This window comes from Puma concolor, chromosome B2, assembly GCF_028749965.1.
Source record: "Puma concolor isolate L17-30 chromosome B2, mPumCon1.1.hap2, whole genome shotgun sequence".
NCBI classification, from domain to species: domain Eukaryota; kingdom Metazoa; phylum Chordata; class Mammalia; order Carnivora; family Felidae; genus Puma; species Puma concolor.
In genome coordinates, this window is record NC_141671.1 from 7,384,046 (window position 1) to 7,411,577 (window position 27,532).

General features: G+C 39.8%; 1 protein-coding gene across 15 annotated transcripts in view; it reads right to left on the reverse strand.

The window, feature by feature from the left end:
* The window catches only part of LOC147580697 (uncharacterized), a 403,830-nt gene that overhangs the window by 268,165 nt on the left and 108,133 nt on the right, over window positions 1-27,532 (reverse strand). For 14 of the 15 annotated variants that reach the window (XR_015251004.1, XR_015251003.1, XR_015251002.1 and 11 more), the window contains exon 2: window positions 17,919-18,066. The exons of the other annotated variant lie outside the window; for it this stretch is intronic. The gene's annotated coding sequence lies outside the window, so the exon portion shown is untranslated. The remainder of the gene's footprint in view (window positions 1-17,918; window positions 18,067-27,532) is intronic. 15 annotated transcript variants of the gene reach the window in all.

Sequence of the window (27,532 nt, forward strand, 5' to 3'; positions counted from 1 at the left end):
ATTAGCCAGAACACAAATAATTGGCAGGAGAGGCTACAGCAAAATAAACAACACTGACTGCAAAATATACTTAGGAAAATGCTAGAAAGCACTGGTTGACTGAAAATATACAAGAGGACCCAGAGATCGTTGGGGTAGTGGGGTCAGAAACACCTATGATGCCATGGATATATCTCTGCATATAAATATGGGTATATTTATATGTATATGAGATACACATAAATTTCATGTTTTTTATATATATATACGTACATAGATATGTGTGTGTGTGTATATATATATGTATGTATATATATATATATATATATATATATATATATATATATATACTTTTTCACAGAAACAAACACAGTTTTTATAAGTCCATTTGCTGTGTGGCAGTGTTTAAGACATACTTCCCTTCAGTATGAGCTACAGAACCCTATGACTCAAAACGAAGCATTGAGTATGGTATTTCAGAATGAATTACGTGCAAACAGCAAACAGCGAATGTGAGCATAAAATCATTAACAGACCTCCACAAACAATAAACAGCAGGTGGGTGGTTCTATTTATTCTTCCTCCTAGGTTTAGGAAAATCCTTAAGTAGATGTGTATTAAAGAAGTGTTCTGATAGGATTATGCACGTCTGCTTGGACTGCCCTGGTTTTCATTCGAATGATCTGAAGAGCCCATGTGGAGAGTACAGGAATACTTTTATCTAAGGATCTTTTTCACAGCAATCATGCCTACTGAGAATACCAAGTACACACTATCCGTATCTACACTTTGACATTTATACGTGGGTCTCTAACAGGCATCTTAGTAAGCCACAGAGCAGGTTGCCAAAACCGAAACAAACGACCCCTATAACCAGTATGTGACATTCTCCAGTATGTGATACCACAAAAGAGGCATCACTGGGTCCCCACAATGAGATCGTCAGCAAGTCCTGTGGATTCCATCTTCAAAACACAATAGGAGTCTATTGAGTTTTCTCTAGCTGAGCCACTAGGAGCATGGGCTAAATCACCATCATCTCTTCCCTGGACTACTCCAGGCTTTCCCTGGTCTTAACTGCCTTTCTGTGACCCATGCTCCATCGAGCAGCCCAGTGGTCTAGGAAGCATGAATCAAATTATGTCCCTCCCCTGCCTACAAACCACAAGCTGCTTCCCGTGACAGTTGTGACCAAATCTGAACTCCTATGACAGCCTAAACGGGACCGCACAAACCAAATCAATCCCTGCCTACCCATCTGACCTTGGGGCAGGTATCTGCCCTTAGTCTTTCTTGATAACACTTTCCCCTCACTCCTTTTGGGTAACTCCTGTAAAAGTGTGAATTTTGGACTCACAAAAGTTCTTATCCCTTCAGAAAAGACAAAATTCATCTGCCTATCTATAATTTTCCAACCTTATAAAAATCTCAGAGGAAACATCAGCTATGAACTAAAAAACTACGTATCTTTTTCCTCTCTGGGTCCAGTGTTTTGTTTTGTTTTGTTTTGTTTTGTTTTATTTTATTTTATTTTATTTTATTTTATTTTATTTTATTTTATTTCATTTTATTAAAAATACTTTAATGTTTATTTTTGGGAGAGAGAGAGAGAAAGCGACAGAGAGAGAGAGAGAGAGAGAGAGAGAACATAAGTGGGGGAGGGGTAGAGAGAGAGGGGGACAAAGACTCTGAATCTGGCTCTGAGCTGACAGCAGAGAGCCCGACACAGGGCTTGAACCTATAAACCCTGAGATCATGACCTGAGCTGAAGTCAGACGCTTAAGCGATTGAGCCACCCAGGTGTCCCTGATTCCAGTATTTTAAAAGCACTTGTTTTCCCTAGAGAATGCTCCTGGACAACACTGTGGCAGGTGTCCTTTGAGTTCTGTGTACTCTGAGCACAGCTGTAATGTTCATATTGCCTTATCAAACCTCCTTTTAAACACGGCTTGTTTCTTTAAGTTTATTTATTTATTTAGAGACAGCAGGAGCCTGCAGGTGTGAATGGTGGGTGTGGGGGGGGGGGGCGGTGAGCAGAGAGAAAGGGAGAGAGAGAATCCCAAGAACGCTCTATGCTCAGTGCAGAGCCCGACTTGGGGCTTGAGCTCTCTCGACTGTGAGATCATGACCTGAGCCAAAATCAAAGAGTCGGATACTTAACCGATGAGCCACCCAGGCGCCCCAATAAATGGCCTATTTCTTGTTGGGTTTTGTGTTGTCTTCATAGCTTTATTGAGATATGATTGACTGACATAAAACATTGTGAATGCTTAAGATCTACAACAGAATGATTTGATTATACATATATATTGTGAAATGATTACCACAATAAGGTTAGTTAACATCTCGTCTTTTCATAGAGTTCCCTTCCTTTGGTGAGAATAATTCAGATCTACTCTCTTATAAAGTTTCAAGTGTACAATACAATATTATCAACTATAGCCACCATGCTAACATATTTCTTTTACATACTCTGCTATGTCGTTTTTAAAACATATTTGTATAAAGCAAGGGAAATATTACTCTGCTACGTCATTTTTTAAACATATTTATATAAACCAAGGGAAATATTACTTCTAAATGGCCACACCTTGCCACTACATTTTTTAAAAATGTTTATTTATTTACTTTGAGAAATAGAGCAAGGAAGGGAAGAGAGAGAGAAAGAGAGAAAGAGAGAGACAGAGACAGAGACAGAATCCCAAGCAGGCCCTAGGCTGTTAGCACAGAGCCTGATGCAGGGCTCGATCCCATGACCATGAGATCACCACCTGAGCCAATATCAAGAGTTGGAGCCTCAACTGACTGAGCCACCCAGGCACACCCCCCCACCACGACATTTGTAATAACTGCCATGCATAACATCAAATTTTAGCCATTCTGTAGTAACCTAATTGCTTTAGAAACACTAGAAAGCTCACTTCTTAGTAGCTAAGGATTTCTTTTATAACCGTAGTGTTAGGAGAGTAATTGTTCAGTAAGAGATAGCAGGTATCTTTCTGCTTTGATTTCATCATATCTTTTCGGTTCTCAAGTTTGAGGAAATTAAAAAAACAAAAAACAAAAACAGAGAGCAAAAAACTTGAGTGGTTTGATCCAATTCAACATCTTAGTTCTAAGAAGACAAAAAAAAAAAGAAAAAAACTTCAAGAAAAATCCACATAGATTAAGAAACTGGTTGGATACCCAACAGCTCTTAGCAAACATTACTTTGATGAGTTAAGTGTAAATGAATCACAAACACATGGTCTAAGTTTCCCTCAAAGAGCACATAAGTTTAAAATGGAAGAAGCAATGCCTTTTGGAAAAATATATTATGGTTTCTACCACAACCCGAACGTTTACATAACAGCTTGAGCTGTTTCACAATCTGAAAGGACATCTGGATTCATACGACTCTATAAAGTTCTTTTTTCTCCCAAGAGATAAGTGCTTCAGAATCACTTGGAATAGTTAAATATCTAAAATCTCTCATTTGTCATCAGCAGAAATTCTCAGGTTCTCAGGTATACAAAAGATCTTTGATATTTTTAGCATATAAATTACTAAACGTTTTGTAAACATATGATGGGGAATGCCTGTTCATTTATTCTAAAAGGGAATATACACACACATATGCAAGTACCTACCAGAGACAAAGATCAGCCTTCAAAGAGTGGAACAGACATCTTCCACTCCAAAACACTGGGCAGTGAAAAAAAAAAGTCATACTGAGAAAAATTAAGAGTAATTTGATAAAATACTAGATTTCAGAGCTTGGGTAATTGTGTTTGAAGTTGAATTAAGTGTAAATGTTGACTATGTACACCAAGCTTAGGAAAAAAAAGTCAAGTTTTAGTGGGTTTAGATCACAAATGCAAAAGATTGGCAGAAATAACTAATTTGCCATGAACAAATTTGCCATTTTTCTTTGGAAAACGCGAATTACAAAAGAAGTCCTCCTCTCCCTCACTGCCATGGCTTCCTAGAGTTCTTGGAGAAAGGGTTGGTGATTTTACAAGCGTGTACTTCATCTCATTCTACAGAAATTCTCTCCTGGGGTAGACTTGGTGAGGCTTTAATGCTTGGCGTTTCCAACTTCCTTTGGGGTGACACCAAGAAGAGAGGACACCGTCACCTGCTCCTATTTTTGGATCCATTCTCATGCACTATTTGCTTTTGCTCCCCACCCCCTTACTTTTTTTTTTTTTTCCAAAACAGTTTTTAGCCATTTCTATGTTCACTGCAAGACATGTTGTACCTTGAAATATGGGGAACAGTAGAAGATATAATTAGTATTTAGAGGCCTATCAGTCTCCCAATCTACAGAAAGCCCAGGAAGGCAGAAAACCGTTTTCTCTTGTTTGTCTCATTGCCCATCCTCCTGTGTCCATGGTAGGAAGATAATAAAAGGATTTTGAAAGTAACCTCAAGTCCGCACGCCACAGTAACAGAATCAAATGTTTGATTGTGAACAGAGTCACTTGGGAAAGGAGACAGACGCGTTGCTTTTCCTTTCCTATCCCCACTCCTTCCCTTGCTTTCTTTCCTTGCCTTCCAACATCAGAGAAGGAAATTGGCTTTCCTGTACTGCGCCTTCCGATAAATCCCTGAACTTTACAGACAGATCCATTCATGTATCCGTGAGAGCTTAGGCTCCGGGCTGCCACTCCGATTTTACTCTCATTTGTCAAGCAAGGCGCTTGAAATCTCTATTTTAATGAATTCCTTGTCTCACGTCCACGAAGAAACTTGAAGTTAATCCTACTTCAAGTGCTATCTCGTAGGGTTTTATTCAAAAGATCTACATATTTGTCAAATTAAAGACTACACTTTAGATCATTTTTACTACTTAAATGTTAGCCCACAAACCAGCAGCAAGTCTAATTTCCGTGTGGAAGAAAGTAGATTTAATTTCATAATGAAAACCTCTTTTCCCTGCAATTCTAATGCCACTAAACTTCAAACCGCAGGGGCATGGTGTTTAAAACTAAACTTTGTAATTCTGGTTTTTAAAAAGGCTGAATTTCAGAAATCATAAAGTGTGGTAAAAAAAAAAAAAAGCATGGAGAGTTTGCACAGCTATGCTACGGCTTTGACAGTTTCATGCTGGAAATGGATTCCATTGTGTATCAACCAACACAAAGCATCCACACACAAATGCTTATTACTTGGTTGTGGACGTATTTCTGTGTCTGACCAGCTTGCTCAACATGCACCAAAAACATACACTCCTGGTGTATATACGTGGGGAAATCGGCTAGCAAATAACGGTTGCTATCTTTTCAACAGTTCTATTATTACACGGCACACAGGTTAACCCATGACCCTAACCGATCACATTGCTCTAATTATAATAGCACGTTTCAGGTGGAAAATTAATTTGAAATGTCAACAGGTTAACTAGGTAATTAGGGAATATTCCATGGGAGAGCCTCGAGAAAACAACAAATATTAGTAAAAGCAAAGAAATGATCATTTTGAGGCCAAAATTCTAATAAATTCTTTGGCATCAATTAGACACTCATTTTTCCCCTTTACTTCCTAACTGTTAGAATTCAAACAAGCATGCCAAATTCACACTTTGGTATTAGTTCAGAGCAAAATATAACGCAGAGAAATGCAAAGTAAAATATACTTCAAAGAAAAAAAAAACCCTGAAATAGACATTTGATTTATGTATGATAGGTAATAGAGTCTCTAATGGACATGGGCACACTTTATTTCAGTACTATCAGAAGGACCCATGCACAAATTCTCCACTTTTATTTTCTTAATCTATTTTCATGCTCTAGGATTTTTTAAATGATAATTACAAGCTCTTTTACTTGACTATTTTGAGTGGCTTCATATCAATACTTTGAGCAACTAGCCTCGGTCTTTAAATATCCTAATGTGGATATGATTTTTAAAACTGCATATGAATAACACACTCTCTCGGTACTTTGTCACTCTTATCCCTTTTTTCCTTCACTCTTATTTATTCACTTATTTATTGGTCTATTTGCTCTCACCAGTGTTTTCTTCCCCTGCTACCATTGTCCCTCTGGTCTCTTTTGTCCTTTGTTTTGTAATCAGCGCCTTCTCAGAGACTTGTATTGGAAATCACACCAAGGGTCTTTGAACTTGGGACTTGGGAAATCAAAGCCATGAAATTCTGGCCATCAGTCAGGAATCTCATTGAAAAACTACAAATGAAATAAATGCCTAAAACTTAACTTTGAACTCTGAAACCAGAAACTTTAACGTCAAAAGGGGTTGGATATATTGACAAGTAATTGCATCTGAAGACTTCTCTGACTAGCAGAACATTTTGGAGGCAGGATTTGGGTTCATGAAGTGGCCACGATGCGCCATTTAGAGACAAACGATTGTAGCGTACCATGAACATTTTCAAAGTTCCTCCTCAACTTAGTTCTTAAGTAGACACACATGCACACACACAAACATGGAGTCACACGTTCAAAATTAAAACAACACGTTAGGAATTTGGAATTAAATTGTCTCTACATTCCGATGCCTGTGTCTGACTTCCTGGATACGCATCTCCTTGGCGATGGGTACCCAGCTGTCCTACTCCGCACAAACTAGATTCTAAGACAAAAAGCCTCTTGTAGGAATTTTCAATCCAGGATGTAATCTGCCTTGCTGATTTCTCCCGGGGTATACTAATTTGATCCAGGCATCTGAGATCTAAGCAAAGCCAGGTATAAGATAGCAAATCTCTCCCATAGTACGTATGCCTTTATTTTTCTAAAGATGAGATATCTTTGTTACTAAGGCAATAAATTATTTTCCCTTATTCTATAACACACCTTCAATTATTTTGCAACTTTCTTGAGACACCAAAAGAAATGGACATTAAGAGAGTTTTGTTTTGTGTTAGTAAATTAAAAAAAAATCAGAAGTTCTACTATATAGTAGGGGCCTATAATTGGAAATGTCACCATATGTTAGCACCCAAGCTACTTATGAACCTATCTGTTCAGTTAAAATGTCAGCTGTCTATTGGCTATGAAGATGCCATGCAAAGACGCACATCCATTTCTCTAACAGTCAGTCTCCCACGTGTATGGAAGAGATAAAACTTTCCAAGTAAATTCACGGTGCTATGTTACCCAGGTATTCTGGCAATGAGGAGCATAAAAACCCATCAAGTTACTGACATATAACTCTGAAGCCCTGATGGCTCCAGGTTCTTTGAATAGTTCTCAAAATCAGTTGGGCATCATTTCCTTCAAAGAATTTCCAAAGCTGGATTTCAGTTTCTAATGGCCTCTAGATGATGCTAAGACCTCTTAAATCAGGTGGAATTCAGCAGTCTATTACATCAGAAAGTCCTCAGCATCAAATTAAAGCCATTCATTGACTTTAAAGTACCATAGCTTTTAGCTTAAAACAAAAACAACAACAAAAATCCTCCCCAAACCCAAAAAGACACCAAAAAACCCCCTCATCACTGGAATAGAGTATTATTGTTTTTTTCCTCCTCATGGTGATCATTTAGTTGAAGCTCTCCAATAAAATACTATTACTCAAAATATAGAGTTTGGTAGTGGTTCTAGACTCAAAATTAGAGATGTACATGATCCTGTTTTACTCTTTCTGGGGAAGAATTAAAACTCTGTGCTGGTTACACTTCCAAAACTCAAACAGGAGGAAATAGAAAGCTTGAACAGACCCATAACCAGCGAAGAAATTGAATCAGTTATCAAAAATCTCCCAACAAAGAAGAGTCCAGGACCAGATGGCTTCCCTGGGGAATTCTACCGGACATTTAAAGCAGAGATAATACCTATCCTTCTCAAGCTATTCCAAAAAATAGAAAGGGAAGGAAAACTTCCAGACCCATTCTATGAAGCCAGTATTACTCTGACTCCTAAACGAGACAGAGACCCAGTAAAAAAAGAGAACTACAGACCAATATCCCTGATGAATATGGATGTAAAAATTCTCAATAAGATACTAGCAAATCGAATTCAACAGCATATAAAAAGAATTATTCACCATGATCAATGGGATTCATTCCTGGGATGCAGGGCTGGTTCAACATTCACAAATCAATCAATGTGATACATCATATTAATAAAAGAAAAGATAAGAACCATATGACCCTGTCAATCGATGCAGAAAAAGCATTTGACAAAATTCAGCATCCTTTCTTAATAAAAACCCTCGAGAAAGTTGGGGTAGAAGGAACATACTTAAACATCATAAAAGCCATTTATGAAAATCCCACAGCTAATATCATCCTCAATGGGGAAAAACTGAGAGCTTTCCCCCTGAGATCAGGAACACGACAGGGATGTCCCCTCTCACCGCTGTTGTTTAACATAGTGTTGGAAGTGCTAGCATCAGCAATCAGACAACAAAAGGAAATCAAAGGCATCAAAATTGGCAAAGATGAAGTTAAGCTTTCACTTTTTGCAGACGACATGATATTATACATGGAAAATCTGATAGACTCCACCAAAAGTCTGCTAGAACTGATACATGAATTCAGCAAAGTTGCAGGATACAAAATCAATGTACAGAAATCAGTTGCATTCTTATACACTAATAATGAAGCAACAGAAAGACAAATAAAGAAACTGATCTCATTCATAATTGCACCAACAAGCAATAAAATACCTAGGGATAAATCTAACCAAAGATGTAAAAGATCTGTATGCTGAAAACTATAGAAAGCTTATGAAGGAAATTGAAGAAGATATAAAGAAATGGAAAAACATTCCATGCTCATGGTTGGAAGAATAAATATTGTCAAAATGTCAATACTACCCAAAGCTATCTACACATTCAATGCAATCCCAATCAAAATTGCACCAGCATTCTTCTTGAAGCTAGAACAAGGAATCCTAAAATTCATATGGAACCACAAAAGGCCCGGAATAGCCAAAGTAATTTTGAAGAAGACCAAAGCAGGAGGTATCACAATCCCAGACTTTAGCCTCTACTACAAAGCTGTAATCATCAAGACAGCAAGGTATTGGCATAAAAACAGACACATAGACCAATGGAATAGAATAGAAACCCCAGAACCAGACCCACAAAAGTATGGCCAACTAATCTTTGACAAAGCAGGAAAGAATATCCAATGGAAAAAAAGTCTCTTTAACAAATGGTGCTGGGAGAACTGGACAGCAACATGCAGAAGAATGAAACTAGACCACTTTCTTACACCATTCACAAAAATTAACTCAAAATGGATAAAGGACTTGAATGTGAGACAGAAAACCATCAAAACACTAGAGGAGAAAGCAGGAAAAGACCTCTCTGACCTCAGCCACAGCAACTTCTTACTTGATGCATCCCCAAAGGCAAGGGAATTAAAAGCAAAAATGAACTATTGGGACCTCATGAAGATAAAAAGCTTCTGCACAGCAAAGGAAACAATCAACAAAACTAAAAGGCAACCAACCAACAAAATGGGAAAAGATATTTGCAAATGACATATCAGACAAAGGGCTAGTATCCAAAATCTATAAAGAGCTCACCAAACTCCACACCCAAAAAACAATCCAGTGAAGAAATGGGCAGAAAACATGAATAGACACTTCTCTAAAGAAGACATCCAGATGGCCAACAGGCACATGAAAAGATGCTCAACGTTGCTCCTCATCAGGGAAATACAAATCAAAACCACACTCAGATATTACCTCATGCCAGTCAGAGTGGCCAAAATGAACAAATCAGGAGACTATAGATGCTGGAGAGGATGTGGAGAAACGGGAACCCTCTTGCACTGTTGGTGGGAATGCAAACTGGTGCAGCCGCTCTGGAAAACAGTGTGGAGGTTCCTCAAAAAATTAAAAATAGATCTACCCTATGACCCACCAATAGCACTGCTAGGAATTTACCCAAGAGATACAGGAGTACTGATGCATAGGGGCACTTGTACCCCGATGTTTGTAGCAGCACTCTCAACAATAGCCAAATTGTGGAACAAGCCTAAATGTCCATCAACTGAGGAATGGATAAAGAAATTGTGGTTTATACACACACGTGGCAATGAGAAAGAATGAAATATGGCCCTTTGTAGCAACGTGGATGGAACTGGAGAGTGTTATGCTAAGTGAAATAAGCCATACAGAGAAAGACCATATGAAACCATATGTTTTCACTCTTATGTGGATCCTGAGAAACTTAACAGAAACCCATGGGGGAGGGGAAGGAAAAAAAAAGAGGTTAGAGTGGGAGAGACAACCAAAGCATAAGAGACTCTTAAAAACTGAGAACAAACTGAGGGTTGATGGGGGGTGGGAGGGAGGGGAGGGTAGGTGATGGGCATTGAAGAGGGCATCTTTTGGGATGAGCACTGGGTTTTGTATGGAAATTAATTTGACAATAAATTTCATATAATAAAAAAAAAAGAATTAAGGTTATAGAATCGCAGAGTAACTGTATCACCTATCTATGAACAAGTGTTCAGCCTCTAAAGGCACTAAGCATTTGCAAACACGAGTTTGTGGCACTACATATCTTGATGTTGCTCTGTTTCAACAAGAAAAAAGTCTGTTTCCCAGGAAAAACATCCCTCAGACTTATTTTTTTTAACTTATCTTATCGTACCTGCTTTGATTAAAAGTGCGGATTTTCACACGAAAAAACAAAACAAAAAAAAACTATGTGCTGGTTAGTAGTAATCCAATTAAAATAGTAACGGTACAGTTGAGTGTGATATAGAAATTATGAGTGAGTGCCTCTCCTGTGACAAAAATCAGCCGAGAAAAGGAGGCACAGCGATTTTGGTGACAGCACACGTTATTCACCCTTTACAAAAGCTCATGAAGCTAAGTAAGAATGTTAAAATATATTAATCATTGATAAATAGTGACAGACCATTGGGACTGAACATTATATACTTATATTACATTATTCTGTTCTAGTAAGTCTTAGTTAAGAAATGGTTTTCATCTTCTACTTCTGTATAAAACACCTGTACACAATGAGCAAGCAAATCTGTCACATAATAATATATCAGATAATCACTAATAACTCATAAGGCATATTGATATCAACTCCAATTTAATTTACAATAGTTAATGAACAATATTTATAAGAATAAAAAAAATAAAGGGGTAACTGGGTGGCTCAGTCAGTTAAGCACCTGACTTTTGGTTTTGGATCAGGTGATGATCTCAGGGTCATGAGATTGAACCTCGTGTTGGGCTTTGCACTGAGCATGGAGCCTCCTTGAGATTCTCTCTCTCCCTCTTTCTCCCTCCCTCTCCCTCTCTCCCTTCCTCCCTCACTCTGCTGCTCTCCCCTGCTCAAGCTCTAAAATAAATTAAAAATTAAAAAAAAAAGTAATGTGTGATAATCCTTCCAACCACAGACCTCCATAATAAATTATGAGACCCTGAATGTCCTCTCTTACTTTGGTAGAGGCCAGGGTGAGTCAAATAGTTAGATGCTGTGTTGGACAAGCACAGATAAGAAGAATAGATTTGCCTCCAGGCGAATTTGCCTCATGATATCATGAATAATATTTTACATTTTGATGATGAAATAAAAGGCAAATTTAAATTGGTAGCATATACTGTATCTATATCTGTTCAGAAAACATACCTCATAGTATTGTAGCTCCTATGTCAAGAGTACCTGAGAGGGCTAAGTGACTTAATATATGTAAAGCACTTAGAACAAAGCTTGGCTTTATATAGGATGAGATCTCAATACAGGATAGCTTTATTATTATTATTATTATTATTATTATTATTATTATTATAACAAGGCAGAGACTACAGAATCATTTCAGCTAAAGCAATTCATATTTGCAATAAAGGCCAGAATGGGACCATGGAACTAAGAACCATGTCCATGAGTATTGTTGGAACATTTTTTAATACACAGATCTCCCTCAGGAGCCTAACTTAATAAATAAGGGGACAATAGTCTAGCTCTCAACTCTGTCAAAGTCTATCCTAAGACATTACTTTCATATCACACATGATGGTTCACCAGTGTATAAAGTCTCTTGTCCCCAAAGGACAGCAGTCTGATAGTGTAGTAAGAAAGAACACATACCCTGTTGACCTTCTCCTATAAAACAATTCAGTGTGGGTCAGAAAGAAGGAATAGAATTTTCATGCAGGCTTTAGGAAGCGAACTTATCTTGAACCCATGGAAATTTGTGAATTTCAAGAATCACAGCTTAACAGCAGCCCTTTAAGAATTTTCATTAACCATCTAGCTTGTATCCTTTTAAAGTAGTTATTGGTGTACTACTTATGACAATCAGCTGACATCGAAAACTGCTCTCCACTGGACCTGGTTGTCCTTGATTTAAAAAGCAAAAACCAAATGCTGCAGAGAAGGTCCCCAGAGCTCAGTTCAGCAATACAATTGCTTTGACTTTAAGTTCAGAGATTGTGGCCAAAGCAAAGACACAGTTGTGTTAGCATCTTTTAAAGAAGGGATTCCTATTTGACTCTGGACCTTGGTTTTTACTCCTGAGATGGTTCAAAAAACCTTTGCTCACCATCATTTTTAACCTAACAGATTAGGTTAGGTTCTAAACCTTGAAAGTAAAACACAACTCCCCAAGCATTCTAGTCTTCCTCCCCTCTTTCCCATTAAGGAGATAAGAGAGAGACCACATGACATGGTAGAGAAGGGAGGAAAGCCGAAAGTAATATTTTATAGAACCTAATATCTGCAAAAACCATTACCGATATTACTACATGAAACTCTCTAAAACAGTCTCTTGAAGATAGACATCACTGACCTTGTCTTAGGTCAATCAGAAAACCAAGGCTCAGAGAGACTAAGTAACAAGGAGAAGGTCACAGAGCTGGTTTGTGGCTGAGGTAGTAGGTTGAGATGGGGGAAAAAATGGAGCATGTACTCCTAGTTCCTCTACCAAGGAACCATATCTTGGGGAAGCCAAATCATCCCCCTGGGCCTATTTCCTCACTTTCAAAGTGAGGAGGTTTAGCAAACATACTCAAGGGTGGCCCCCATAACTAAGCCCATGCATGATCCTCTCCCCTGGAGTGTGGACAGGAATGGAGACTTCTAATCAGTAGGATTCAGCAAAGCCTACAAGATGTGCAAAACCCCTATTACATAAGATTGTATCAACTCATCTTGTGAGGAGACTCTCTGAATGGTTTTGAAGAAGCAAGCTGAAACATGAGCGGCCATGTTGAGAAGGCCATACAAGAAGGGGCTGAGAGCAGTCTCTGGCCACCAGCTAGCAAAAGGGGAAGACCCCTGGTAACCTGCAAAGAACGGAATACTGCCAATAATCATGTACGTTTGCAATTGGAGTCTTCCCCAGTGGGCTCCAGAGAAGAACCCACTTCTCTGGAATGGAATTGGCTGACCCCTCGATTACAGCTTTGCAGAGGATCCATTCAAGCCATGTCAGTCTGTGAAAATCCTAATTCAACTGGCATTAAAGTATGGAAATTTGTGATCGTCCATAACAAACTGTGGACAAATTTGACAGATTTCATTGTTGGCTGATTCATCAGCTCAACATTACCATAGACTCTACATCTGTTCCAATTCTCTGCCTTCAGTCAACTCCCCTAGTGTTTACAAAATGGCAGCAGAAATTCCAGGCTTCACATCCAGACATAGGAAAATCTAGAAGCAAAAGATGGACCTCTTCTTCCTTACATCCCTTTTAAGAGTAAACCTTTGCCAAAACTACTCCCTCACATCCTCCTGATCAGAACTAGATTAAAAGCCCACCAATTATTGCCAAGGGAATTGGGCCAGACAGCCATTATTTGTTTATACCCATCAGGATTTACGCCTAGAGTTGAGGAGAATAGGCCACGTTTCACTGAGTCATAAGGGGGAGGCCTGGACACCCTAACATCACTGGGGTTTGCCAGTCAGAAGGAAGAAATAAAAAGTGGTTTAGAGGAGGCAGCAGCGGGGCGTGTCACAATAACAAAAAGCCCTCTTGGCTTTGACATTTTATGATCCTATGAATAATCCATGTGGAAAACTATTTGTTCAACTGGTGTTTTCCAAATACCTCTCTGGTAGGCACTGTAGTCTGCATTTAGTATACAGTGGTGAATGAGACAAAAATAATTGCTTTCCCCGAGTATACAGTTCGGTGGGGGAAGATATAAATAAATAGGCAATTTTAATGCCAAGAGGGGTACGTACGGACCATTCTGAGAGCATTCTCAGTTGTGAGCTCATTTCCTAAAGGAAGTATAAGTAAACGTCTAGAGATTCTCACTCGTGACTTTGGTGATGCTGGAGCGGAGACTGTGCCCTGTATGATCATGCCCTTCATATCTTCCAGGAAATGAGATGTAACTATAAGCTACCAAGCCCGTCTCCACATAACTGACCCTCCAGAACTGCCCTGTTCAGTACACAAGCCACTAGCATATGTGGCCTTTGAAATTTAAGTATAAATTAATTAAAATTAAATGAAAACAGTTTCAGTTCTTCAGTTGCATTACCCGTATTTCACCTGCCCCAGTAGACACCTGTGGTAGTGGCTCCCATATGGTGGCACAGATCCAGAACATTCCCATCCCCAAGGGAAGGGTACTGGGCAACACTGCCCTACAGCTTCAAGAAAGCTCATGAAGCTTCAACAAAATCTACAAGCGTAGCATCTCATACACACTCCTGCTCCAGCCGTGTGATTGCTCCTATTTTCCCATCTCCCCCCAGAAAACTCTCAAACCCATGTATGGTTTCCATTCCACATTTTTGTCCTTCTACCGAAGGTCCCTGGTCACGATCAAGACTTTCTCTACCAGATTAAAAAAACAAAAACAAGAACAGTAACAAAAAACACTGGCAGAGTATAATGAGTTTTCACGGGCACTCAAAGAACCAACGGGAAGGGATGTAGCCATAATGTGATAGAATAACCCAAGGATAGTGGGGGAGTTCTTGGACCTGATCCTGAGTTCTTGGGCCGGTTTCTCTTGCAGATGCCCTTGTAGCACCTGTAGCAACTGAGTTATACGTAGGGGGCAGTTTGAGGGTTAACAGTTGAGACTCTAGTCTGGTGATGAAAGGCCATCTGCTGGTTGCTCTGCTCTTCACTCCATAACTTGGAAGGAAACACCTCGGACAGATGTCACAGGTCATAGGGGGAGGGGTGCTACAATCGTTGCTAAATTAGGCCATTTAAGTTAAGGCCTGGAATAAAAGAGAGACACTAGTTTGAGGACTCAGGTGGTAGGGAACTAATGATCTGCTTGCCCGGTAATGTCTCCGTCCACTTCAATCCAGGTTTTCTATGAGTTACCATTGCCTTTGCTTACATTTGGAAAATGGTAAAGAGATATTAGCATGCTCTCTCATCATCCCCTGCAGTGACCCGGAGCACGATATGATAGAGCTGAAGAATTCTACAAACAGGTTCAGGGAAGCCTGCATTCTAAACAACACAAGGCCAGTGACAGGTGGTGAAGGAAAGTCCTAAAATGAATGCAGGATGTGGGGAAAGGGTGAGGAAGCAGTGGACAAGCCCTGATGGAAGTTTCCAGCACATACACACCGGTGAAGCCTCCAGCCTGAGACCGTCAGAGAGGCAGTGAGTGTATCTCCAAGGCAGAGAGAGAGAGAGAGAGAGAGAGAGAGAGAGAGAGAGACAGAAAAATCAAACGAGTACACAGACCGTAGCCAGGCAGAGGGAGCAAAATGGCCTGTTAACCACCACTTGCCACAACCTCAGGTGTCCCCTTAAGATCTAATACGTAGATACCTCAAAACAAATCAGATATGGAAAGAAGAAAAAAAAAAAAGGCAAAACCCCCGTTTATTTTTATTAATTTTACTTTGCTTGTTGGTGACCAGAAGTAACACCAGGTGGAGAAAATAACCAACACGTTCCGGATCGTGTTGGCAAAAGCTTGACACCCACTGGCTCCTGTGGCCCACAGAATCCAAAAGAAACAACTCAGGCTGCAAGCCTGGGAGGGTGATCTAGGAGGTCACGGATTCCCTGGTTTGGAAAGAGCTCGGCCCCGGGCAGCTTCCCACCTCTCTCTGCATTTTTCTCCTCTCTCCGTGAACTTAGCTAACCCTTGTCCTATCTTGGAATATATATCCTTACTAGAATTATGAAAAGCTCCACAATAAATTGAAATAATAACAGTGATAGCAGTGAGGGCTGCCAGGGCACATACTCAAAAACTACAACCATCTGAAGCTAGGAGGAGCCAAAGGGTGTGTTTGCTTTGGCTCCTGCTCCAGCTGTAGGCTGCGTGAGGTCGCCAACTACGTCTCTGTCAACAGAAAGAAACCATTATAACAAAATCCATGTTGATCAGGAAGTGTGACCACAGCGAGGGACGCTGAGGAAGTGCTGTTTTTATCATGCATTCTGAAAACGTGTCCTGAGTCCATCGGGGACAATAGGAAAATCCCCATTCCATCTGTGCGCTCACCTGCAAACCCCAGACAGGGCAGAGGGCGGGGCCGAACTGCCTGTAGAACACTTCTGGTGGGCGCGTTGGCCTCCTCAAAGCTTTTTCACAGTGTGGGTGTGGGCAGCACGCCCTTCTTGTCACCTTCTTAGGTTTCTCTCTCTTTAGGTTTTAAGTCCTTTATTGCTGACTTCTGTTTCCCCTTTTCAGATCTGACATTGGGGAGGCCCTCTGGATTTGGGCTAGATGTGTGATGACCCACGTGTTAATATACTGATAAAGAGGGGCACCTGGGTGGCACAGTCCGTTAAGCGTCCCAGTTGGGCTCAGGTCATGACGTGGTTTGTGAGTTCGAACCCCACGTGGGGCTCTGTGCCTGGAGCCTGCTTTGGATTGTGTGTGTGTGTGTGTGTGTGTGTGTGTGTGTGTGTCTGCCCCTCCCCCCTCTCAAAAATAAATAAAAATATTTTTAAAAACTAAAAAGAAAAGAAATGGTCTAACCTGTTTATATATGTGTGTGTATGTATATAATATATATATATATATATATATGTATGTATGTATGTATTATATACATACATACTGATAAAGTTAATGTGAAAAGTTAAAGGAATCAAGTCTCCCTGAACTCAGCCTACCTTCCCCCTGCTTCTGGGACATTCCCTGACATCAGACTTTCCAGGCCTGTGGCAGTTATGAATCTGGTTGAAATGCAGACTCAGGGGGTTGCGGACAAGAATTTTCATTTGTAACATTCTTCTAGGTGGTAGGTGGTCTTTGGATCTTTGGATACTAAAGCTTTAAAGAAAGTACAAATTTCGGCAGAAGATTGAGTACCCAGTGAGTGAGAAATGCTCACTGATTATTTGAGAAGCTTTAGTACAAGGATTGGGATAAAGGAATCATCTTGATTCTCTGGGAAAGTTGGTCTCTCACAGGGGTCCCATCGCATGTTGCTCTCTGGTCATCTTGATATCAAAACTAGGTCCTAAGACAAGAACTTGGGCAGAAATAGTAGAGGGCCTTCTTTCATGTTTCTCTAATATGAGCCCTACCACTCAGAAGGACCCAAAAGAGAATACACTAATCATTGAAATAACATGGATTGTTGTAATACCAAGGGCACTAGACATTTACCTTCAAGAAGAAACATAACCATTGGAATGCTTATGAAAAGAAGCAATAAAACCTCATCCACATCCACATCTCGAAACACTAAAGTGTAACATTTAAAAGCAAGAGTTTTAGAACCAGATTCCTTTGGATTGGATCTTGTACTCAACCATTAATTCACTGGTCAACTTAGAAGAAACTAATTTTCAAGGCTCTCAATGTTTCAGTGTCCTCATACACAAACAGCAAGAATAACAGTATTTGCCTCAAGAGTTGTTACTAGAATCAGTAAGATGACATATTTAAAGCGTCTAAGATACATCAGCATTTAAGCTATTTCGACAGATGCCAATAGGGCCAAAGCCTCAAATGTCCAAATGGAAAAAGAAATCAGTTACACTTACTTTAACAGGAAACTTTAACATATGGTATTGCTATTATTATTGTGTAGTTTGTTCACCGTGCAGTGAATGAATTCCTCACCTTTGTCTAAGAATGTGAAAATCCCACTGGCCAACTTCGGTGTTGAATGCTGTTTTCCCTCTTCCTGAGAACGCAGGAGATTCAAGAACTTCTTGAACAAGAACTTCTCTTCTGGTTCAGGCAATATGGAAAGGAAGCAGCATCCTTCCTATACGAACAAGACCAGCTTTGTAACTTAGTAATGATAGCAGCATTGATAACTCATCAAGACTATCTGTACAAAAGCTTTGCCTAAAATCTTTTAGGTAGCATAAACAATGTCATGTCAACTCTGTCTGTTCTTGTTCTGCCAAGGGTCTGTTCTCACTTCCCATATTTAGCATATAGGTAGGCCCTTTTTAGAAGAATACTGGAAAGATAATTATGTGCATGTTGTAAAAGTAAATACTTAGAACCAAGGAAAGCCTTGAAAATACGAATGTTTCTTTTCTTCGCGGAAATCTAAAATACCACATAGATTTATCCAATTCTTTTCCCCAAGGAAAGGAGCACCAAGGAAAATATATGTGGTTTCTACAGAAAAATGTTTGCTACGAGGGAACTCTCTAAGTTCAAACAAATAAAGGCAAGATAAAGGCAATTTATTGTTATGCTGTCCAGCATTACTCTTAGGAGATTACTACTGTGATGAAAGATGTTGTCATAACACACGCGGCCGAGTGAACCGAATTCAAGTATTGTTGGGAGTTTTTCATTCTTTCTCCTTAAACACAGTCCTGTCAGTCTTGGAGCATCGAAGGAAGCACAAAATGTAATTACCAAGGTTTATGATAAGGAGTGAACCGAACCAATAGACAGAGACAAATTTTTAAATGCCAGCCAGTCTTCAAACTTTTCCCCTAAAACATTTCTTCTGCAGACCAATCTTCGTTTGCCATGAAGGAACTGTTGCCATTTCAGTGTCCTAATGTCAGCTGGAATTTTCCATCAGGCTTCATGTTGACATGGAAACTAATTTATTGCAGGGGGATGACAGGTGTAACTATTCAATTCCACTGAAGTTCTGAAACAAGCGCCTCTAGTAGGAGTTTCACTGAATTTCTCGAGAGCCCGTGCTGGGCTGCCCCAACCCCGAACCGAGCACTGGACTGGCCCAGTGGGTAAGAGGGGGAGCGATGTTTTTTCCATCCCCATTTGACCGATGGCCTTGCCGTCACAGCTGCCAACTTGGCAGTGGTCTGACGGCTGCCCGTGGCAAGCGTGGAGGTTGTGTGACGACGGCCAGTTGGAACGGACACGAAGTGCAGGGCATTTCATTGCAATGAGGTCAATGAAGTTTGCTCACGACCAACATTAGGTTCATTTGAACCCCTGCATTGGTTATGAACGAGTTCCAATTTATAAGAATTTAATATCTCAGAGGGGTTCGTTTTCTACATTCATAGTTTTTTTTCCTTCTGGTTCTGAAGGCAAAGAGGAAATAGAAACAGAAAATTCAGATGATTCCACTGGGGTGAAGCACAAGCAAATATTCTTCTTGCTCAGCGCTCACGAGAGCATCATGGGTTTTCAGTTTCAAGCTCAATTTAACCAAGCCTTTTGGGCTCTGAGTTTCATTTACTCCAGGCCAAACAAAACTTCCTCGTGGAAGGAAAGAAAAAAGCGGAGGGGGTGGGGGGAGACAGAAAAGAAAAAGAAAAAAATTCTCAGAGTAAAGAAAGTCCACACAAAGATTTCTGAACATTAAGAAACCTCTAAGAAAACAATGTCTTTATGCAACATGAATATCCAGCATACTGGATCGATTAAGCTGCAAATGGATTTTTTTTTTTTTAATATTTACTCTCGAGACAGAGACAGAGCATGGGTGGGGGAGGGGCAGAGAGAGACGAAGACCGATTCGGAAGCAGGCTCCAGGCTCTGAGCTGGCAGCACAGAGCCCGACGCGGGGCTGGAACTTGTGAACCGAGAGATCATGACCTGAACCGAAGTTGGACGCTTAACCTACGGAGCCAGCCAGGAGCCCAGAAAATAGATTTCTAAAGCTCTTTGGCCTCACAACCTTCATCAAGCCCCTAAGAAGATCCCCTCCACATTACAGTCACTAACTTTTCCCTATCCTCATTTCTCTCTCGTTCTCTTCAAATTACTATTCTCTGGACATCCGCTAGCCCCTAAACAATGCCAGTGTCAGGTACAATTTATTAATCCTTAATACGTTGTCTGGGAGCGGGCACACTTACCAAAGCAACTTTCTCAAAATGAGAATCACTAAGGAATCCCACGGAAGAGGAATGAATAAAATGAGGGTAAGATCAAACCTTAAGAACTCACAAAGGTTTAGTTCAGGAGGTTCAAATCCAAAGGCAGGTGACTGCAGGCGGAGAAGCCAACACACTGAGCCCAGTTCTTCTCTGGCTACCTGTTTACATAAAACTCCTGGTAAGCAAACGTATCCCAAGGTTCTGCGTGAGCACCTTAGATTCCTTCAGAGGTTTTCTCTGATTCACCCATGTTCCCTACCATGTATGTCCCCAGCGCACACATGTCCCTACCCTGCATGAGACAGCGGGGTAAAAAGCAGAGAATCTTTGGGGGCGCCTGGGTGACTCAGTCATTTAAGTGTCTAGCTTCGGCTCAGGTCCTGATCTCCCAGTTCACGAGTTCCAGCCCCGTGTCGGGCTCTGTGCTGACAGCTCAGCGCCTGGAGTCTGCTTCCGATTCTGTGTCTCAGTCTCTCTCTTCCTCTCCCCTGCCCTCTCAAAAATAAACATTACAAACATTATTTTTTAAAAAAGAAGCAGAGAATTTTCTTAAGTTCAGAGGATACGCACCACGTGTCTGGATCAAAAGGTCCTAGGGTTTGGGCAACAGTCCATATCTTGCCAGGTTTAATTGGCTGATTGGGACTCTATTGTCTCCAGCTATGAATGCAACTACACAAAATACACAATATTCCTTTCAGGTACAAGCCTACACGTCCACAGGGGTAAAAAGTAACCTGGAAGCTTGAAATGAGTTTCAAGAAAGAGAAAGACCAACTTCACAGTGAAGGACAGAGGAAAGAAGGGAAAAAAGGCAAGACCGGATGGCAAATCCACAAAACAAATTCAATTTAGGGAAGTCAAATGAAGAGAGGCAAAACCTGGGATGAACAAAATAGTAGAAGAAAAGTGATTTTCTGAGGACGAATGAAAATTCTCAAAGAATGTTCGGGCATTTCACAGGGTTTTTACTGATTAATTTTGTTATGTTTAGCTCTGGCAAAACATACGGAAAGGGCATAACTACCAACCAAACCTGTGAAACGCAAAGTGTACAGGCAATATAGATCTCTGAATCTTCTCACTTACGTTAACTGATTACGCCTCCACTCTTGACCTATTAAACAGACCCATGCTTTTTCATTTTCTTTCAGCTGTCAGAACCGTGTAGTAAGATATGATCTATTTGATGATGTTTTCAGTAGAAGATATTCAGCAAAGGCTCAACAATGACAAGGTGATTGTGCAAATCAAGAAAAACTTATCAGAGGGAACGCACAACAAAGAATGATAACACGTTCAAAACTACACACTTTGTGAATGTATAAATCACTGGAACAGTTATGAAAAGATTTTAAAATATCTCCGATCTTAAGGTTAAAAACAAGATCGCAATTAACCTTGAAAGTGTAGATTTATCACGCAGGTTTCACGCAGTTAGGCATCCAGACCACTTGCGGTCCATTTTAGCCCCTTCTAGAACATTCACAACTGCCTTTGGCTGCTACCAGCAGGGTGATTTAGAAGTCGGTGATTCTCACAGAGTGGACACAGGAAATTCCCAGCATCACCTGGGAACTTACTACAAATGCAAATTTTCACACACATCCCTCGTCTCTCCTCACTGAATCCGAGAAGCCTAGCCTAGAGGTCTGTGTTAACCAAACCTCTGAGCGATTCTGATGTACACGCAAGTTTGAGAACCACTGATATAAGCAGGCACCAAGGAAACTCCACAAGCTAAGAAATACAAACAAGGCAAAAAGGGAAATAGAAACATGAGTCAAGAGAGATGGGAAGAAAAAAATAAAATATTAAGGCATACTATGAAAGAGAACAGAAAGAGATTTGTATTTTTTGAAAAAAAGAGAAGAACACCAAATCCCTGTTTCTACTTCTGTGACCTCAGTGCCTCAGGTTACTTACCCAGTTTTGAAGATATAAGAGTCAGGGTTTCCACACCATGCCCCCCCCCCAACTTAGGAAACAAATCGTGCATTTTTCCTCAGTTAACACGATCTGAATAGCATTAAGATCCCAAATTGCTATGGCCAGAGATTTATTTTGAAATCAATTGCTGTGAATAAGAGTACTTCTGTTATTCGATTCTATGAACCAAATTGTTTAAAATAATATACATATCCTGCATTCTTAGGAAAACAAATAAAATATATCTATCTAAACAGATATAGATATAGATATCTATAGATCTATCTATCTATAGATATAGATATCTAAATATAGATATAGATATATAGATATATAGATATATAGATATATAGATATATAGATATAGATAGACCAAGGAATCTTCAGTCTGGTAAGGTGGATTAGGAATAGTATAAAGAGTTCTGGATTTCCTCTACCATGATATAGCTTTAAGTGTTAGAAAACTTTCCTCCAGGCTTAGTGTTTGAGGAGAACAACATAGCAACAGCAGGGAGGTGAGTCACCCCAAATTCTACCTGAGTCGAGCAGTCAACAGCCATCTACCCAGACCAAGGAGGCCTCATCATAAACGGAGGCAGTTACCATTCACTCACGGACCCGGGACCCCAGATAACCTACTCTACCTCATTCCCACTGGATTCAGCTCCTACTTCACGCATTCCCTACACATCCCCTCATCACTCATGCAACAGATAATTCACAGAGCACTTCTCTTCTTAATTCAGTTGTGCTATGGATTGTTACGCATACTCATACGAAGAAGATGTGGTGGCCAAAGCACAAATCTGTCCAGTGATAAATCTCACAATTCATATTGTCCATTTCCCTACCTTCATCTCTCTACGGAGGGTATGAGATTGTGGTACAGGTCTCATCCCTTGCCTTTGGCGGAGGCGGGGGGGGGCGGGGGGGCACACATTTTAAAAGCTAATGTGAGCTGAAGCACAGAAAGACAGTAGAAGGCCTTCAGGTTTCCACCTGGCCATCGTTACCTCTGAAAAGCTTTCCCTCATCTCACAAATCTGCTATCCACCATCTTCCTACATGGTCCCATAGTGGACACCATATTGTATAAGCCTGACTGTCACCTCAACTAAGCCATAAGCTCTTTCAGCACCACGCTGTACTTATGACGCTGTGGTTTCCAGTGGATGGAATTCCACCAATCACTAGATCCTTAGTGTGGATTCCACCAATCACTAGATCCTTGCTCACGTTAGTTAAGTGTATAAGGGCATGAGTATATGAACGCATAGTGCACTGAACTCTGGTTCAGAATACTTTTTTTTTTTAATTAGGCTTAGTGAGGCTATTTAACCTGATAGTAAATTTATAAACGTCTTCCAAAGTGGTTGTATCATTTGACATTCTTTTTTTTTTTAACGTTTTTATTTATTTTTGACAGAGAGAGAGACACACAGAACATGAGCAGGGGAGGGTCAGAGAGAGAGGGAGACCCAGAATCCGAAGCAGGCTCCAGGCTCTGAGCTGTCAGCACAGAGCCCGACGCGGGGCTCGAACCCATGAACCGTGAGATCATGACCTGAGCCGAAGTTGGACGCTTAACTGACTGAGCCACCCAGGCGCCCCTATCATTTGACATTCTTATCAGCAATGTGTGATATTTCTAGTTGCTCCCTACCAACAGAAGCAGATGGTATTTTCAGTCTTTTTAATTTCAGGAGTCCCAAAGTGTGTGTAGAGGTATCTCATTGTTGTTTCAATTTGCATTTCTCATGTGTGCCTGGATGGTTCAGTAGGGTAAGCGTCAGACTTTGGCTCAGGTCACGATCTCATGGTTGGTGAGTTCCAACCCTGCGTCAGGCTCTCTGCTGTCAGCAGGGAGCCCACTTTGGATCCTCTGTCTCCCTCTCTCTGTACCTCCCCTGCTTTTGCACACAGTCTCTCAAAAGTAAATAAAATATATATTTTTTAGTCTTTTAAAAATTTGCATTTGTCACCATTGACTGAATGCAAAGTATCTTGCGTTTCCTGACCATTCATATATTTTCCTTCTTTGGTGAAGTATTTAATTCTTTTGCTGTTTTTTTTTTTTGCTAGTCAGTTGTTGGACCTTCCATTATTTAGTTGTATTCTTTATATACTCTGGATTCAAACCCTCTATCATGATACATGTTTTGCAAACATTTTCTCCCATTCTGTGGCTGGTGTCTTGATTTTTTTCATGGTGTACTTTGGAAAGCCAAACTTAATTTGATGAAGTCCAAACTTACTGTGTTTTTCTTTCACGGTACATGCTCTTTGTGTAGGATCTAAAAAATCTCATGTAACCTGAGGTCACACAGATCTCCTGCTCCAACTTTTATGGATCCAGTTCTTATACTTAGGTCTATGATTCTTTTCTGTGATCTAAATGTCTTTAACTCAGGTCATGTAGTTTTTTCCCTGATGTCTTCCAGTCGTGTATAGCTTTGGCATATATGTTTAGCTCTATGATCAATCTGTATTGAGTTAATTTTTGCATATAGCGTGAGGTCAGCTTTGAGATTCCTTTCCCCCCCTACGGATGCAGATTTTGTCCAGCATCATTTGATGAAAAGACTCTTTTCTATTGATTATCTTGGCAATCACGTGTCTATGTGGTGATCTATCTCTGGATTCTCTGTTTTATTCCATTAATTTATATAACAATCATTATACGGTGTTTATTTTTGTAGATTCACAGAAATCTTGAAATCAAGTAGTTCAAGCCCTTCGGTTCTCTCTTTTTTTCTTTTTTTTTTTTGGTTTGGTTTGGGGTTTGTTGTTTGCTTTTTTTTGTTTTTTTGTTTTTTGGGGTTTTTTTTTTACCCCACATCATTTTGGCTACTCTGGGCCCTTCGTATTTTTAGGTAAATTTTAGAATCCATTTCTTTTTTTTTTTTATTTTTTATTTTATTTTTTTTAACGTTTATTTTTTTGGGACAGAGAGAGACAGAGCATGAACGGGGGAGGGGCAGAGAGAGAGGGAGTCACAGAATCGGAAACAGGCTCCAGGCTCTGAGCCATCAGCCCAGAGCCCGACGCGGGGCTCGAACTCACGGACCGCGAGATCGTGACCTGGCTGAAGTCGGACGCTTAACCGACTGCGCCACCCAGGCGCCCCTAGAATCCATTTCTACAAAAAAGCTTGCTAAGACTTTTTCTTAGAATCTCACTGAATCAAAATCAGCTTGTGAAGAACTGGCATCTTAAAATCGTTGAGTCTCTGGATCCATAAAGACGCCATATCACGCTACTCATTCAGATCATCTTTAATTTTTCCCATCAAAGTTTATTGTTGTCGGTGTAACAGGTTTTGCATATGTGCAGTTACACTTCCTACTCTGTTGCAAATGTTGCAAATGGTGTTATTTCTTTTTAAATCTCAAATTCCAATTATTCGCTGCCAAGATAAAGAAATGCAATCACTTTTGTATATTGACCTCATGCCCTGCAAACTTGCTAAACTCACTTACTATTCTAGTAACTTGTTAAAGAGAGATTCCTTATTCTCTAAACAAATGATCATTTTATCTAAGATAACGAGGGTCTTACTCCCTCTGCCCCCAGTCGGTATACCTTTCATTTCCTTTCCAACCTACATTGCACTGGCTCGGAGTATCACAGCGATAGTACATAGAAATAGTTGGTGTGCACGATTTTGTCCTAATCCCCTTCATAAGGAAAGCATATTCAATTTTTTGCCATTAAGTATGATGTTAGCTGTAGGGATGTGGAGGTGCTTTTTACACGGAGGAAATACTCTCGTATTCCCAGGTTGCTGAGGTTTTTTTTACCTTGAAAGAGTTGACTTTTCTCAAAGGTTTGATGATTGTTTTGTTCCGTTTTGTTTTTCCTTCCTTGAGATGGTTGTATAGTTCTCCATCTCCATCTGCTAATGTGATACGTTATATTGAATTATTATTTTTTTTTAATGTTAAACCAGGGACACCTAGGTGGCTCACTTGGTTGAGCATCCAACTTCGGCTCAGATCATGATCTCAAGGTTTGTGAGTTCGAGCTCCACATCTGCTGCCTCCAATGCACAGCCTGCTCCAGATCTCGTGTCCCCCTCTCTCTCTGCCCTTCCCTGCTCACTCTCTCTCTCCAAAATAAATAGTCATTTTTTAAAAATGCTAAACTAATTTTGCATTATTGGAATAAGCTCCAAGTTGTCGTAAGTATCATCTTTTTTATTGCTCAATTGGGTTTGCTATTTTGTTAAGGATTTTTGTAGCTATGATCATGAGATATATTGGTCTGCAAATTTCCTGTAATGTATTTGTATCAGGATAATGCTAGCCTCATAAAATGAATTAGGAAGCATCATTTTTTTTTTTTTTGATCAATATTCTGGGGGACTTTTTGCACTATTGTTATTATTTTTTTTTTTTTTTTTGATGACTTCACCAGTAAAGCCAACTGTCCCTGGACTTTTTTGTGAGAATAACAATAACAACACATTCAAATGATATGAAGCTATTTGTGTAGGTATTTCTTTGTGGGTGAGCTTTATGTCTCTTTGTGTTTGTCTTTCAAGGAGCTTGTTCCACACACTTGTCACAATGAGTGTAAACCTGTTTATACTCTTTTCCTTATCTTTTTATCATTGGCGGGATCTGTAGTTAGGTTCTTACCTCCATTTCTGATATTGGTGATTTGTGTTCCTTTTTCTGGATTAGTCTTGCCATGCATTTAGCAACCTTATTCATCTCTGTAAAGAACCAGATTTTAAATTCTTTAAATTTGTTTGTATCTAGTCTATTTCATTGATTCCTGTATTTATCTTTATTTCTTTCCTATTTTTTACTTCAAGCGTAATTTGATATTTTTCCCCTTAAGGTAAAAGCTTAATTAAATCATAAGAAACACCGTTTTCTTTTCGTCTGTGAGTAGTTCATGCTATCAGTTTTATCCTAAGCCCTGCATTGGGTGCATTTCCCAAATTTTGACATGTTGTTTTTTTGTTTTCACGCGGTTCAGGGATTTTGTACTTTTTTTTCATCAACCCATGAGATACGCGTGTTGCTAATTTCCAAAATTTGGGAGAGTTTTGCAGATATACTGCTGGTTTTTTGTTTGTTTCTAATCTAATTCTGTTGTGGTTAGAGAATATAGATGATATTCTTTTAATATTTCAAATATTGTGAATTATTTTAAATGATCAGAGTATGATCTGTTTGATGAATGTTCCACGTGTGCTTTAAACGTGTGGCTATTCTGTTCCTAGTCAGTGGCCTGATCCATAAATGTCACCTAGGTCAATCTGGTTAATAGTGTTGTTCAACTGTTTCATATTTTTACTAAATTTTGTCTACTTATTCTGTCAATTACTGAAGCAAGAATATCAGCATCTGCAACTTTAAATTTTGCTTTGTCTATTCTTTCAGTTCTATCAGCTCTTTTTCATGTATTTTGGATATTACACGCACACTTACGACTGGTATATCTCTATGTTTTTTAATGTTTATTTATTTT